The 12,253-nt window shown below is 32.0% G+C and overlaps 1 protein-coding gene and 1 pseudogene across 1 annotated transcript in view; both read right to left on the bottom strand.

Annotated features, from left to right (window-relative positions):
• The window catches only part of GALNTL6 (polypeptide N-acetylgalactosaminyltransferase like 6), an 888,106-nt gene that overhangs the window by 546,020 nt on the left and 329,833 nt on the right, over nucleotides 1-12,253 (bottom strand). The window lies entirely within an intron of this gene.
• On the bottom strand, nucleotides 8,151-8,269 carry LOC112475213 (annotated as a pseudogene).

Below are 12,253 nucleotides of genomic sequence, written 5' to 3' on the forward strand. Positions count from 1 at the left end.
TTTGCATTTAAAAAATTAATTGTGGAAAAATACACATTACACAAAATTTACCATCTTAACAATTTTTGAAATGTACATTTCAGTGGTGTTAATTATAGCCACAATGTTGTACAACCAAACTCCAGAACTTTTTTCATCTTGCAAAACAAACTCTATTTCCACTAATAACTTCCCATCTTCATCTACCCCCAGGCTGCCGGCAATCAACATTCTACTTTCTGTTTCTATGAATTTGATTGCTCTAGATAACTTAGATAAGTAGAATCACACAGTATTTGACTTTTCTGTGACTAGCCTATTTCATTTAGCAAAATGTTCTCAAGGGTCATCCATTCTGTACTATGTGACAGGATTTCATTTCTTTTTATGGCTGAATAATATTTCATTGTAGGTACATACTACACTTTCTTTATCCATTTATCTATGAGAAAATGTCTATGGACATTTGTGTCACTTTCACCTCTTGACTATTGTGAAGAACGCTGTTAAAATCATGAGTATACAGATATCTCTTTGAGACCTTGCTTTCAATTTTTTTGGATATATACTCAAAAGTGAAATTGCTGGATCATGTGGTAATTCTATTTTTAATTATTTGATGCACAGAAGCTTTTAATTTTATATAATCCTATTTATTTATTTTTACTTTTGTTGCCTAAGCTTTTGGTGTCATACTTAAGAAATTATTTTCAAATACAACATCATGAAGCTTTTCCCTATGTGTTCTTTTAATATTTTAATTGCTTTAAGTCTTATATTTCAGTCTTGATACATTTTGAGTTAATATTTGTATATAGTACAATGTAAGGGTATAACATCATTCTTTTGCATGTAGATATAGTTTCCCCAAAACTGTTTGTTGAAAAGACTATCCTTTCTCCATTGAATAGTCTTAGCACCTTGTCATAAATAATTTGATCATGTATATTCTATTGTCTGTTTTTATGCCAGTACCATGTTGATTTGATTACTATAGTTTTGTAATAAGTTCTGAGGTCAGCAAGTGTGAGACTTCCAATTTATTCTTCTTTTCCAAGACCGATTGGCTATTCAGGGACAGACTATTTTTTTTAACACAGAATTCCACTCTCAAGCAATCAAAGGTAAGCATACAAATATTTTTAGATGAAACTTCAAAAATTTACCTCTCATTCTCAGGAAGTTACTGGAAGAGTTCCCTAACCAAAAAGTGGGTAAACGAAAGTATAAGACAGGATCCAGGAGACCCTTGATCTAACAGAGGACGGAGGCAAAGGGAATTCTCAGGATGATAATAAAGGGGAGGCCCAGAATGGTATAGCAAGTTTAAAGATAATCAGATCATATTAGAAATGGATGACAAGAGGTCCTAGTAAGGAAAGAAATAGAACAAACAGATCATCAGACAAGATAGATATGTTGAAGTTATTTTGATGGGCAATTTATAGTTATTAAAAATGGTATGTGATGACTTAGCCAGAGATGCACAGAAAACTAAACAAACGTAAACCAAAGAGGCCCTTATTAAGGTCAAACATGAAGTTTCACAAAAAAGGAAATACTATCTTATTAAACCATTTGTCTCTACTTAAAAAATCAAATCATTATAACAATGAAAAATTGTAATAAAATAGACGAAAAAAGAGGACATAAGAGAGATAAAAATACAATCTGCAATAATAGGAAGTTAATGGATGATAATATAAATCAATGAATCAAGAGATAGCAGTATTCACTTTTTTTTTAAATGGGAGATAAATTTCAGCAGAAATAGTTAAAGAGTTGAAAGTGTTACATTTATAATACTGAGAAAGGAAGAAAGTGATATTGAGTTCTGTTTTAATGTTAAATATTTATTACCATTTTTATATTCTAATTATGTACTTCTACCCCATTTACAATTAGAAAACCTTAAAATATTTTAAATTTGTCCTTCTATATTTAAAAGCTGAAATTAATGAGGACTGATAAAAGCAGCATGTACAAGTAGGGTTTAACAAATCCACAACATTCAAGGGTAGAATTCTATTTTTCCACATTCAGAAAATAAGACAGCTTACCAAGGAAACAGACCAAATACCATACCGACTTTGCTCTAGGCAGGTGCAGCCATACAGAGCAAACATTAATATTTGTCATGGTGGAGAATGATGCAAATAAGACTTGGCTGAATTAATTGTTGGTAATATTATTATGGGACAAAAAAAAAAAATAAACGGTTCTCAATTTTTGACATTCCATATTCTCTGCAAGGCTGAATTATTTGAAAACAAGTGATGCTTACTTGTGGACTTCGGATTATTCCACTGTTTCTATGTTTTTTATTGTTTTGGTTGTTATTTTTTCCCCTAATGTTCAGGGAAAAAGTCATGTGAAACTATTCATGGGGCTACCAAGTATAACTAGGATTAAACTTGCTTCCATAGCAACAGATGCATTATCAGGACAGTTCCTAAGCACAGGTAACAATGACTTCAACCCATTAAATGGGAATCTGCAGGCAGAATTTCACATAAACTTCCACTGTTGCAAGATATTTGTGTTTATTTTGTCACGTTTTATTTTTAATCCTCAGGAAACATGAATTCAGGTTCTTACATCATTCATATTTCTCACTGATAATAACGTAGTTCATGTAAATGCCCTGAAGATTAATTTAAGCAATCGATGTGGTGAAAATAGAAAGTTACATAAAACCTCATACATCCATCCTATCATAGCCATTGTCCTTTGGTCATCTTAAAGGTCTCATTAATGTTTAGTATATTTGTTGCCTAGTCGTTATTTATACACAGTTTTACTTTAAATTTCTATGCCTATATTAAGAAAAAATTTTTTAAATCCATTAAATGTTTTAATTCCACAGTGCAATATACATATGATATGTTATTGAATTGTACACTTGAAACCTATTTGATTTTATTAACCAATAAAAACAAACAAACAAACAAACAAACAAACAAATAAATATTGGAGTTCAAAATATTTATCAGATTTTTAAGGTGTGGGAGAATGAGAGATTTCAATTCCTATAAAGTAAACAAAAAGTAATATCCACTATTTATTGAACAACTATTATGTGCCATAAGCTATTATATAGGTTAACTTTAAATATTCACAACATATGAATTATTATTCCCATTTTAAGAGAAGCAAAATGGAATCTTTTGACTCAGCTGGAGGGGGATTGGGGATAGGTTGAGATCTTACACTGTCCTTACTACATTTGGATATAGATTACTAAAATAATTCATAAATAGAAAATAGCAAAGAATTTAAAAATTGCTCTAAAAATTGAAATAGCTAAGTAATGTTAAAATTATTTTTATATTTGTTGTGATAATATTTATACCTGTTTTATAAAACAGGCAATAATTCATAATAGGCAAACCAGTATTTAATGTATATTAGCATATTTTGATGAATGTTTCACAGCTATGTTTATAGCTATTTTACTTAGGCATAATGTAATAAGAATTATTTCATCTACTTATAAATATTCTCTACTCTTTAGACAATTTTTAAGTTGCTGAAATACAAACAGAATCAACTTACTATATAAACCACACCTTCAGTGGGTTCTAAGTAGTAAACCTGAGGGAATTTAGAACCACATATTTATAACTCGAAGCATTAATTTCCTCAGGCAAATCTCCCGAATGCTTCGTAAAGAGCAGTCAAACAAGCTACCTGCAAACTGTAATCGGTCTTCCTCCAGCTACCTGTATCCCCAAAGCAGCCTTCTCAGGTTGAGAAATCATGCTCTGCTCCACCCCTTCACACTCCTGCTCAGGCTTCAGAACCCATGCGGCTCTGCTCGCAACCGTAACAAGTATCTGCAGTTCTTAATCCAACTAGAGTGAAATTATCTGGAAAATGTTTAAAATCATATCAATACTTGGTCTGCACTTAGACATTCTGCTTTAACTGCTCTGGAGTGAAAGCTAAACACCATTTTCATCGTTATTTTTCAAGCTCTCCCAAATGATTCTAAAGTATGGCCATTAGCAGAGGGAGAAATTTTAAGATGGAGAACAATATAAAAAAATATGTGTTTTACCTTACTTTAGAAGTTATGGAGTAGTCTGATAAACCCATTTTAATGCTTACTATTCTTCCCTTTTCTTTCTGCTCTCAAATTTAAAAACTAGCAGCTCGCTTTGAAGTGCTGAACATAAGACTTCCTTCTCCTTCGACTGATTATTAGGCCAATAAGAAACAAAAAATGGAGAATTTTTTTGTCAAATTCTGTATTGTGTAATCTTATTTTTGTAACACCTCTCATATCCTGTCATGTTTATTTATAATTATAGAGTTCCTGTTCCTTGAAATACAGCCTATGTCACCATCCCTTCTTAAATTTTAAAGTTATAGAAGCAACTGAAGCACCTCTTGAGACCAGCAATATACGAAGGGAACTATTTGCTTGTTTGTTTGTTTATTGGGCCGCTAAAAGTGGCAGTTCCCTGTTTTCAAAAAACAATAGACAGGAATTATCATTAAGAACAATGTCAGCTTTTTGGTATTAGTCTGTTTCTGTATCGTATCTGGATGTTGTCTGATGATCAGAGTTGTAGCCCCCATTTCCTTTTTCTGGTTGCACTGTATAAATTTGGTGATGGAACCAGGAAAACTATTAAGCATTTTTAGGTATACCCAGCATTTTTTTTAAAAAAATGTACAGTTTAGATTTAATGTTATAGAAATCCTGAGGGCCAAAATTGAGGGAGCTGAAAAGGAGACTGGCAAACTTCTGTAGTTGTCAGAGTGGTGGTTGAGGGGTAATATGTAGTTGAGTTTTAAACAGCAGATGAGACCTTGGGCTCAAGAAGTGGGAGTAGAAATGAGACTCCTGCATGAAGCTGAGACCCATAGAGTCAAAACCTTTGAGCAAGGGTGAAGAGGAAGAAAAAGTCTTCCCAGTTCCCAAGAGAATGACAAGAATGTTTTTTGGTCTTTGTCTTGGATATGGTGGCATACAAATGTCTCCCCTGATTTTTCACATTCCCAAGCTTTTTCTGTTTCTCTCTAAGCTGGATCCACATTTACATTTCTAACATGGACTGAGAAATACAAAGCAAGAGATTAATGTAAAAGGTCTGGGGCCATTGCTTCCCCATGGCTACCCTGCAGAAGCAAAAGTAAAACTGGTTTGGAGATATATATTATTATTCTTAGCTCATCTTTCATAGGGGTCTCACAGATAAAGCCCCCACCAAACAAGAGCTCACAGCCCCAAATTATAAACTAAGGGAGAAATATTTCACCATGAGTAGAGGCAGTGCATATGTGGGCTCAAGCACAAACACACATGCACACACAAAACACACATACGCACACAAAGATTAGACTCCTGAGAAATTCAGTTAATAGAATTTTCAATAGAGGCTGTCAAATAAAAAATTAAAATTATGAGTCATTTAACTAAGGAATTTAAATGTGAGAAAGAAGAAACACTATATAAACATGAATAATGAATATTTGGGAAAAAATAGAACTTCTAGAAATAGAAATTCTCATTGAAATTGAAATTTAAGTAGATAAGTTAAAAAGCAGATTTCGAACAGCTTATGAATCTACTTATAAGACAAGATATATGTAAATTGGAATTCCAGAAGAAGGGAGAGAATGGGAGATGTTCAAAGTGAAAACAAGTGAGTTTTCTAGAATTATGAAAAATATAATCTTCAATTCAGGAACACTAGCTCAGAAGAATAGATAAAACTGTATCTATACCTAGATACATCTGGGTGGAACTTTGCAGTCCAAACAGAGAATGTAACAAATACCCTACTATTGGACTGAAGGAAGAACTATTGGACTGAAGGAAGAACTCCTAACAGCAACAATACAAAGAAAAGACAAATTTGCTTTTGACATTAGGATAATTCTAGGCATAGTGTCAAATATGTCTTTTGAATAAAGGTGCCCTAAAAAGCTACATATTAAGTCAATAAGAAATTTTAAAATTACTTTTTGTCCAGGATATTCCTAAAACAAAAAGTGTACATTAATTCAGAGCTAAAATGATTTTAGGGTTTCAACTCTAAAGCTCCTTGAAGGTAGAAACTGCCTTATTCACAATTGAATACTGAGGATGTTGCACAGGGCCTTGATTTAGGAAGGTGATCAGCAAATATTTGCAGAGTAAATGACTATATGAATGGATAATGTATAAACTCTATGAATGTATTTCATATGAGGCATAATCTTATTAGAAAATCAATAGTACACATAAATGATCTCAGATATGTTCCAATTCACACTTCCTTGTATATTAATTAGTACATCATAATGTCTAGAAGAGAAGGTTTTCTGCTAGGCTATATATTTCAGGCTGAATGAAAGATATTTTCTGTTTTATCATTTTTTATGACCTATACCAAACTTCAAACATTGTACAAATGAATATTATTAAATATCAATGATTTCTTCTCTAAAGCCAAACATACATTACCAATATCTTTGTTTTCTGCAAAACTACTCAATAAAATAATAGGGGGAAACAGGGCTGTGAAAGACCACTCAAACCCATGGAATTCTGTAACCAGGCCCCAGCAAAATAATAACAACTCCAATAAAAACACTGCCACAGTAAAATCACCACTCCGTGTGTACCTAGAAACTGTCAATTTCTTAGATGACTTAAATTCTGGAACTCACGCTTCCTCCTTCAAGGCGTATAGTCTTAGAGACAGTCACTATAATAAAGACTAATTTCGTAGAAACTAAAAATCTGAGTAAGAGCATAAACGTTTTTCATTCATCATTTTTAAGGTTGGAGGATGGGAAACGGTGATGTATTTGCTGCCGCTTCATCTGCATTCTCCCAGATGGTAAACGGAGTGCAAAGTGTAGCAAATCTCGATGCCACTGAACAAACCACTTCTTAAAATAAAGGAGGGTATTTCTTCAGAATGTTATTTATTAATAAAGGACTTCAGATATTGGCTGGGCTTTTTCTTTAATTTTGAGAAAGCTCACCCTGATCAATTAAAGTATTAATCTCCTGGGGGTGGGGATGTGAATAAACTGACAACTTCTGCATTATACTGACATCATTTCCCTCTTTACCAACTGCAAGTGAGCTAATTTGTGTTAAGAAAAACAAAACATTAAAATTTGGCAGCATAGCAAAACAGACTGCTTGGGAATGTTTCCTCAACCGCAGCATAACAACAGCTATTTTTCTCTGGGAATACAGAGGTGAATGAACCAATAAAGCACAATTTTCACAGAATTTACATTCTAGTGTGAATAAAGAAACAACCAATCTAATCAATCTCTCAATTAATGCCTAGTAGAAAAGTATCAAGTGGCAACAAGTCCTCTGCAGAAAATTAATATGACAGTGACATTTTGGCTACCAATTGAATGACAAGACCTCACCAGATGGGAAGACTGAGGGGAAATATTCTGGGTGAAAACACCTCCTGAAAAGATCAAAAATTGAGGAAGAACATGGAGAATTTTAGGAGGTCAAACTGGTCTGTTTAGCTAGAATTTAGCGCCATGGAGTAGAAAGAGGATAAGGTAATACAGGAGATAAGGGAAACACACACAGCCAGATTTTATGAGCCATGTTAAGAAGTTTGGATTTTATATACATTTATACCAATTACATGCTAATTAAAAGGACCTAAGTGGAGAAATGACATCATTTAATTTATGGTTAAAAAATAACTCTCTGGTTTCTGTAAAAAGATAATGAATAGTAAAGGAAAGCGTGGAATATATGAAGCCAGTCAGGAGGCTACTTTAGGAATTCAGATGCACAATGATGGAAGTTTGGACTTGGGAAGAGGTTAAGATTAGTGGAGATGAAGGGAAATGGATAGATTTATAAATAGAGGTAGAGATGACAGTCACTGCTGATGGACTGAATTTGCAGAAGAAATAGTAAATGAAAGAGTGAAATCAGGAGTAACTCTTAATTTAGGCTTGAGAAGGCAGAGAGAAGATGGTGCTTTTTACTGGAATGGAAGACTTTGGCATCTGTGAAATATTTAGTAAAATGCGTAAATTTATCGCAATATATTGTTAACTAAAAGCACTTTTAATTTTTTTTTTTTATTTTATAGGTGAGGCAACCCTTGGTTGACCTCACAGATTTCAAGGACCTTGTCAGCTTACAATCTTTTATTTTTTTATTTTTATTTTTTTAGTTTTTACACCTACAGCACCTGGTCTTCTTAGGTGGTCTCCCATCCAAGTACTAACCAGGCCTGACCCTGCTTAGCTTCTGAGATCAGACAGGATCAGACTTGTTCAGGGTGACATGGCCGTAGACTAAAAGCACTTTTAAATCAATATGTACTTTATAATTTCAATGCTGTTATAATAACATTCCACTTATATGCATATGCATAGAACTGGAAGACTGTGCACTAAAACTGCCTACACATAGTAGTTATATATGGCATATAGCAGCTGATATATTAGTTAAATGAGTGAATATTGATTATTCTCTTCACTTTTTAAAAATTGTTTACCCAGTTTCCCATTTTTTTATCTTTTTAATTTAAAATAATTAGACAGTATATTTATAATTTTAATTAGAAAAGCAAAACGTAGTTGTCACAGAATACCTGAAAAAATATCAAAGCACAAAGAATAAAATAAAAATTACTCACATCCCACAATCACCCTGATATACTTATGTACACATGTATGTGTATATGCATGCATTTATTTAGAATAGAAATCAGATCATGATGTGTACCAGGTTTGTAGGTAGAAAGAGAAAGATAAAAGAAAAGAGGCATTAATTATTAGAGATATTGAGAAGTAACTAATTTCTTTTGTGGAATAAAGGTCCAAATTATGGTCTACTTAGAAGTCAATAGCATTAATTTTCTACTATTAAAATAACATATATTTGAAAATATTTACTTTCTATCTTTACTATATTAGCAAACCACTGTTATCTTTAGCTCTTTCAACTAACTGAACAGGCTTCATTAATGATTTACTTCAGTATAGTGATGTAAAAAGTAAGTGCCAATGAAATCATCTTCATGACTTTACACATCAAATTGTGATAACTCTAATGACTTGAAGAATTGGAGGGCTGTCCAGTCAGTGAGAAAGAAATTAAGCAATACCCTAACATTTTTGTGAGAGTCTAACAAAATGTCTAACATTTTGTCTGTTTGCAGAAAAATTGTGACTCAAATACAAACTGAGGAAAACACATCTCACATCCTTTAGTGACATTAACCAATTGTTTAAAATATAAAATTACCCCTTTAAGAAATAAGACCCTATAGCTGTTTGGAGATGTCTTATAAAAACAAATTAAACAAATTTCTATTATTTTTGAATTTCCACACATCGCTTTCGCCATAATATATTTTAACAAATTTTATTAAATGGCTAACTCCCAAACCAATCGAGAATATGGACATATAAACAAAAGCACAGTTAAGATAAAATCCCATCGAAACAGGAAAAAGTCCAAACTGAAAGATATAAGTAAATATCTTAATTGATAATTAAACCGTTTGACTAACTTCAGACAAGCCAGACTTATATGAAGTTGGTAATATTGATCTCTTCTCTTGTTGGAATTAAAAATCAGTGTACTCTGAAATATATAGTTATTTAAAAATAAACTAGTAGAATAAATAGTTTAAATACTTTATACCATGGTTATTCCTATTCTGAATTTTTTATTATTCTTCCATTCTCTATAAGAGGGTGTAAAATATTGTTCACATGAAACATTATTTTTTTACTTCATGGGAGAAGTGAGAATGTTTAGTGGGTGATTAAAAATTTCTAGGTTGTGTGTGGGTAAAATTTTAAAAGCTGAGAGGAAAAAAGTTATCTGTCCCATAACAGAGCATGAACAGAGGACCAGACAAAGCAAAACTATGTTTGTATCATTAGAATTTCATTAGAATTTATCATACACAATATTTTGTATTTCTAGTATATTGAGGAATTTATACTCATTTTACTTTAGGATGAAATGTTCTAAGTTTGGCATTTTTCCAATGGATATTTTTTCAATATAAATGAAAGAGGTGCCTCGTCAAGAGTTGGCATTCCCTTCTGTGGGAATACAGCCAAGATCCTACATGAATTAATAGAAGCTATTTTAAAGCAGAATGTTGATTTCTTGTCATAAAGAAGTCTCACAGCATTTGTAGCAGTAAATAAGATTCTCGATTATTCATTGTTTTGCAATTATAATCATTGACTATTTTGAATGATAGGTTATTTAAAAGCTTCAGGTAGGTAATGCATAGATTCAGTCATATATTAAGGTGTCCATCAATGTTTTGCTTCTGGGTTCATTAATACTTACTCAAATAATTACAGTTTTCTTCACAAATAATACATATTTTCATATTAATGCCTATAGAAATCCTTTCTACCAGCTTCTACAACAAGTGAGTTCAAAGGAAGCCAGAAAATAATATGTTCAGTGACATGTATTTCATCGGTAACTATGCTTCATGAAAATGACATATTCGAAACAGATATGTTGATGTATTACTCTGTTGGATTCTAAGAGAAAGTGAATTCATGTGAACATCTATTATGATCACAATGTGACCTCCCAGTCACACAAAAGCTTGCAGAATGAGCAATGATGTCTTACATGGAAATGCTACCTACTATACCATTTGATATTCAGTATGATCTTAGTTATGTTTAAAAGAATAGCATGGCTTAAGCACTACAGTCATTTCCTCTTTTTAGACTGCCCAAATGCTTGTCGCTGTGAAATGGACTAGCTCAATTTAAACCAGATTTCTACATGGCAATCACATGTCTTATTAGCCTATGACATTCATCTGTTTTCACTTTGGTCATGACATTCTTATGACAATCAATTCCAACATTTAAAATGTGTTTCTCCTTTTTTGATTAGGTCTCTTTCCTCACCCCCAAACTAGGATTTTTTTTTTCCCTTCTAGTCATCTTTCATGGCTTAATTTAATTTCCATCTCTCTCTCTGATGCTTTCTTTGTCTGATCATTCTATATCACATTGATTTCTTCATTTTTGTAAATTCTATAACACACTCTGTAAGGTCCACATTGTTTTGCATTTTTAATTTAAAATGTGAAACACAGTACCTTTATTCTGATCATATAAATAAAATAATGCTTGTTATTTTATTAGGAATACGTCTTTATCATTCCAAACTTTTTGTCAACTTCTATGTTCATACACGAACATAAACATTAAGCCAAACATTAGGAAATTTCTGCTTCTGTATATTAAAAAATTTGGTTAGCATCAACTTCATATAGTTTCAAAATAATATTAAGTATACTTTTATCCTTCATCGGTACATGATACTCCTTATTATATAATCTAGTGGTTTTCTCCTTAATTTTTCACTACTAACCCATTTGTGGCACTCTTATTCATATGCCTACTTCTCTACTATTACATGAAAACAAGACACCAAATACTTCCTGCCACCATGGCACTGTTTCTAATAAGTCATGACCTTGAGAAATCTTGTACTTTCTCCATACTTCATCTTTTCCCCTAAGGGACCTTTAGAACATTATTATTCTCTGAAAACTACTCTATCCTTGGTAAATTGGCATGCTATTTTAAACTGAATATTATTAATTTTTTCTTGAATATGTCATTTTTAAAACTGCATATTTGGAAAAAAATAAAGTTTACATAGTGCTCTCTTTACCTGGATCTTTTTATTTTTCTCACATGGCCCACAATGATTTTCTTTATTTTTCCCTATTCTGAAAATTTTATTCTCGTTTATTTGTTTCTTGGTTAGAATTGTTTCTAGATGATTTTATTCAGAATGGGTATGTGGATAATATATTCTCTCAAACTACATATATTGAGTATTGAATTTATCTAATAATATAGGTATATTATATATATTATTTATATATATATTATGTAGATATTTAATAATACGGATGGGTAGATAATATACTCTTCTAATTTCTAGAGTTGTAGATGAAGATATTAATGCCAGCCTAATTACCTTACCTTTATATGTAACTTCTTATTTTTGCAGGAGCCTTGAAAAAGATGATCCTTACCCTAAGTTCTGAAATTTTACTAACGTCTGTTTAGGTGTGTCTTTTTTTTTACCAGTGCTTTCTGCCATGTCTTCAATCTTTGGACTGAAATATTTCTTGACATTCATGACCTTTTCTTTTAATACATGTTTAATTATTGTCTCTTTTTCATTTGTTTAAATTCATGCATCTATTCATAGCTTTAACCTTTCTTCTCATAATTTCTGTCTCCTAATTTTTGTCCTGTTTTGATA

This window comes from Pteropus alecto, unplaced genomic scaffold (genome assembly GCF_000325575.1).
Source record: "Pteropus alecto unplaced genomic scaffold, ASM32557v1 scaffold50, whole genome shotgun sequence".
NCBI lineage: Eukaryota > Metazoa > Chordata > Mammalia > Chiroptera > Pteropodidae > Pteropus > Pteropus alecto.